Source organism: Pygocentrus nattereri, chromosome 18 (assembly GCF_015220715.1).
Source record: "Pygocentrus nattereri isolate fPygNat1 chromosome 18, fPygNat1.pri, whole genome shotgun sequence".
Lineage (NCBI taxonomy): Eukaryota > Metazoa > Chordata > Actinopteri > Characiformes > Serrasalmidae > Pygocentrus > Pygocentrus nattereri.
The window spans coordinates 31,797,959-31,803,658 of record NC_051228.1 but is presented as its reverse complement, the minus strand read 5'-3'; positions in this window follow the sequence as shown (position 1 = coordinate 31,803,658).

The following is a 5,700-nucleotide window of genomic DNA, read 5'->3' as shown; positions in this document are numbered from 1 at the left end:
TTGCACTGGGGCACTGAGGCTAACATGTAACAGAAATAATAGAAATAAAACCAGTTAACGATCTGAAAACTACATTCTTAAATTTTCACACAGTTGCAGTAAAAAATTGCTGAAGCTGCACTATATAATTTGGGGGGGTTTGGAGAGCTCTCTGGTGGAAACACATAATTGCATGCAACCTGCTGGAAGAACATTTTTTGGACCCCTTTTGGCCCCTTCCCCAATCTGATGCCTGCGAGCGTGTGATACGAGTAAAACTTCTGAGGGTGTAAGTGAATGATGTACTATTGTCATCACATCTTCATCAGTATTATGTTGATTCTGCATTTGAGGCCTAAACATTTATTTAGTCCCACAATGGGGAAATTTCACCTCCGCATTTAACCCATTTATGCAGTGAAACAGCAAATACGCATAGTGAACACACACACTAGGGGTCAGTGAGCACACTTGCTCAGAGCAGTGGGCTGCTCTATCCACATCACCCAAGGAGCAGTTGGGGTTTAGGTGCCTTGTTCAAGAGCACTTCAGTCACGTACTGTTGACTCAAGGGATCGGACCAACGACCTTCAGGTCACAGGGCTGGTTCCCTAACCTCCAGCCCATGACTGCCCCCTGTGAGCAGTATGAGCCTGAGCGTGTGCTGTTTATATGTAAAGATGTATGATGTGGTCTGAAAAACTCCAGTGAAATGATTCAAACTTTCAAAATTACTGTGACAGGCTTTACAGGGTGACTCACAGCAGTTTTAGCAAGTTTTTTCCTCCTGACTCATTTTTGCTACTTCTTTCAATTTGAACAAAACATGCAGCCTTATGTAATCGCAAATAGACTTGTTCATGTGGTTTCTGACACTGTGTGTCATCAGCAGAAGTATCCCATATACTTAAATACAATAGTAACAGCTTGTTTTTTGTCATTTTATGCCACTATTTGGCAGCACACTTTGATTCCTAACTGTAGTTAAACAACAGTACTCATGTACTGTACTGTATTTATGATCAGCTACTTTTACCCCATGCCCATACAAACTGCATGACGTTTTTGGCTCCAGCTCATCTAGTTTTTCTTCTGAAATCAAGGATATTGATAAAAAAAATATCCTACCTTAGCTGCAGTAACAGCCTCTACTCTTCTAGGAAAGCTTTACACTAGATGATGGAACATTGTTGTGAGGATTAGATTGCTTTAAGCTACAAAAGATCAGTGAGATCAGATCAGATAGTTAAAATAACTAATGATCTTCTTCTTGCCTCTGATCAAGGCTACGTATCCCTGTTAGTGCTACTTGACCTCAGCGCAGCTTTCGATACAGTAGACCACAATATTGTCCTAGAAAGGTTAGAAAACATGGTTGGAATCACAGGGACAGCCCTATCATGGTTCCAGTCTTACCTAACAGAATGTTATCAGTTCGTCAGTGTAAACAATTTATCTTCCAATTATTCAAAAGTAAGATTTGGAATTCTGCAAGGCTCTATTTTAGGACCATTATTGTTTACACTATACCTGTTACCGTTAGGCACAGTTATAAGTAACCATGGCATTAACTTTTATTGTTAAGCAGAAGATAAGCAACTGTACATATCAGCCAAGCCTGATGACAAATACAGATCAAAGAAATAAAGGACTGTGTAAAAGATGTGAAAGGCTGGATGTTATGGAACTTCCAGAGGTTCTCCTTCTGGGTCCAAAATTGGCAAGAAATAAACTACCAGATTTAATTTTAAACCTCGCCGACTTTCCAGTTACACCCGGCTCAGCAGCAAAAAATCTTGGCATCATAATTGATTCAGATTTATCATTCGATCAACACATAGGCAGCATCACTAGGACAGCTTTTCTACATATTCGCAACATTGCCAAGATAAGAAATGCGCTGTCCCTGCGTGATGCAGAAACATTAGTACGTGCCTTTATTACTTCCAGGCTAGACTACTGTAACGCACTACTGTCAGGATGTACGAGCAGGAATCTAAGCAAACTTCAACTAGTCCAAAAACGCCGCAGCCAGGGTCCTCACTAAAACTAGAAAATTTGATCATATCAGTCCAGTGCTATCATCACTTAATTTGCTGCCTGTTAAAATCCGTATTGATTATAAAATTCTTTTATTGACGTATAAAGCCCTACATGGGCTCACTCCTGAGTACTTACAAGACCTTATTTCCTATAACGAGCCATCACGACTACTCAGATCCCAGAGTGCTGGCTTACTAATAGTTCCTAGAATTCATAAGGCTGCAGCTGGGGGAAGAGCTTTTTCATATAAAGCCCCCAAACTCTGGAATGATCTTTCAGAAAATGTTTGCGACTCATACTCAGTCTCAATTTTTAAAACTAGGCTGAAAACTCACTTGTTCAGTTTAGCTTTTGGTAGGTAATGTTCTCCCTTAGATAAAGGCAGCAGATCCAGGGGTCCATGGACACGGGGAATTATAGTAAACTGAGACGCTGGTGCTGTCGTCCCGCTGCTCACACGCGGTCACTCAGGTTTGTGGACGGTGGAGTGGAGGGATGCCAAACTGTCTCAGAGTGCTGCCGTGTCTGTGTGTCCTTCTGGTTCTCTCCTTTTAGTTAAGCTGTCACAGTCAGATCTGCCGGAGTCGTTAGCCACACTCTGTAAATGTTTACATCCCCTGTTTTACGTACAAATAGACAGAATAAAACTAATTCCCTCTCCCTGCCTTTTTTCCGAGTATACAATCGCCCACATGGCCGGCCGGACAATGAAGGAAGATGGACTGTCAAGCCCTCCTGCTACCCACTTCAGACCAGCTGCCCATGCCCCAGCTACTGCCACCTTCCTTGGACTAGCTGCCCACCCTACACTGATGTCTCATAGACTCCTAGCTATTACTACTACTAATACTACTGCTATTGATATTAGTAGTATAATCACTTGTAGGTAGTTTGACCAGAGGAGGATGGGTCACCCCTGGTGAGCCTGGTTCCTCCCAAGGTTTCTTCCTCAGTTCTGAGGGAGTTTTTCCTTGCCACCGTTGCCCCTGGCTTGCCCACCAGGGGGTTTTTACATTCTTGTTAAAACTCTGTCTTTTCTGGAATTCTGTGAAGCTGCTTTGTGACAAAATCCATTGTAAAAAACGCTATACAAATAAATCTGATTTGATTTGATCAGGTCTTAAATCCCTCAATACCCATTGGACATTGTGACCCCTCAATACCCATTGGACATTGTGACCTATATATGCGGCTACTCCAGTGTCACATTCTATTGGCTATGCTTTTCTATGGAGATTACACAAACTGTACATGTGCATTTGAATGTCAGCAATGGGCGCATCTTAAAGTAGCTGATTTGGCCAAAATGAAAGCCTGTCTGGATACTGGATACTTAAAACGCATCCTGTTTCAAATCATGTTATTCCAAGTTTTACCTCTAGAGGGTGCAAGGCTCTCAGCTTTTCCACTAAGTTGAACAGGTAGGACAGTTCTTCTGCATATCCCTGTATAAAACATTAAAACCATCTCTGTGTATCTACAGTCATTCTGTACAGATATGTCCAGATCTGTTACTCTGCATAGTTTGTAGCCCCTTTCATTCTATTCATCAGTGGTCAGGACCCTCACAGGACCACCACAGAGCAGGTATTATTTGAATAGCGGATTATTCTCAGCACTCAGTGACACCGATGTGATGGTAGTGTGTTAGTGTGTGTTGCGCTGGTATGAGTGGATCAGACTCAGCAGTGCTGCTGTAGTTTTTACATGCTGTGTCCACTCACTGTCCATTCTATTAGACACTCCTCTTTTTTTGGTTCAGATAATGCTCTTATTGTCAGAGATGATAGCTCATCTGTTGCTACACAGTTCGTGTTGGTCATCCTTTAGTCCTGCATCAGTGGTCACAGGATTCTGCCCATAGGACGTTGGCTGCATATTTTTGGTTGGTGGATTATTCTCAGTTCAGCGGTGACACTGGGGTGTTTAAGAACTCCAGCAACACTTCTGTGTCTGATCCAAGTGAAATTTGGGTTTTTAGACCAGGAATATACCAGTCTGATGGTTTATCTTGAAAGAGGGAGGAACCTTTGAAAAATGACAATTGCTATTAGGATATAATAAAATTTTACTAGGTCTAGACATCAATCCTGATTCCACTACATCTCCTCCCTTCTATCCAGGTTATTGTTTCTCAAGTGTATTTTTAGTCTTTGACAAGTATATGTGAACACCAGTGTGGATGCATGTATGTCTGTATGTATACACCTGACTTACTGTGGCCTGACTGTGAAGTTGTGAATCTTTAAGTGATCCTTTAATAAATAATAAGATCCAAAAACAATTTTTGGGCGTCATTTTAATTTTTTTCACTAGCCGGTGATTTCAGAAGCCAGATAGGTAGCATTACTACTAGGAAGTCAAATGTTATTGCAGTCATATAGTCACAAAATCTGTCTTTATATAATCACTACAGCGGAGAGAATGAATAACTTCTATCCGTTCATCAGAAACAACTCAATGAGGACAAGCAGCTAAATGCTAGCTACCTGGCTAACTGGATAGCTCAATTGAGCAGCAGCACATGAGCCTAAAGTCACCATGGCCAATGCCAAAAGTTCACTACAGGGGTATGAAGACCCCCAGCATTGGGCTTTGTAGCAGTGGAACTCCATTCTTTGGATTTTGGGTGCATTGGAGTGACATTTGTGGTCCAGAACTGATCATCCAACATCAGTAAGATGAGATCTAATGCTCTTATGGCATTCAATGCATTCAAATTCAAAGTTTCGTCTTGAAAATTCTGAATAAAGTTACTTAATATTTACCCACTAAATAAACACAAACATACAATCTTTAACAGAAACACCATCAGTGCTTGTTTATTAACTATTTTAAAATCAGTGTATGTAAACTCACGCAGTAAACCTGCTCATTAGAATCTAAATAGGAACTCAACAGATTACTTCTTTACTGATACCAAAGGTCCTGCTGATAAATTGATAAATCAAGATGATGAGGCAGTTATTTATCTCAGCGATACTGAGCTCTTTAGAGAGATGAGTTTACTGATCTATGTTGTACTGATCTATGCATCTATGTTGTACTGGACTGTTAACTGAAAATCACATAGCTAACCACTTTACAGTCAAATTTGCGAGATTTTGTTATTGGGCTATGGCAAATCGTTTGCTGAATTCATTATACAGCTGGCGGTCCTGCTCAGGTAATTGTGAGAAGAGCAGTGGTGAAAAATGATGGTGAAAAACTGAAATTTTAGGACTTCATTCAAATAATAACAGATCTGTCATGAAACATATTAGCAGAACAATTGTACGAAGTAAACCACCAACCAGTACCAGCGAATAACAGTCATCAAGATGTGTTCTAAATCTATTCAGAACATACATTACAGTTTGTATTTAGAACTGTGCAATCTATTTCAGCCACCACGACTTCTTAAAGCACTCTTTGAACTCGGTGGATAATCGCATTTAAATTCTGAAGTGTTGTCATTTTTAATTATTAGTCTTAATTCATTGAAGTGTCCAACCATGAAAAAGAGAAAGAGGAGCCAGGAGAAATGGCAGAACATATTAATAAACAGAGAACGGGAAGAGGAGGAGTGAGGCAGCAACGCACTGTAAAAGTACAACAGAGGGAGGGCAACAAGTAGGGAGGAGAGAGAGAGAGAGAGAGAGAGAGAGAGAGAGAGAGAGAGAGAGGGTGAAAGTTCCA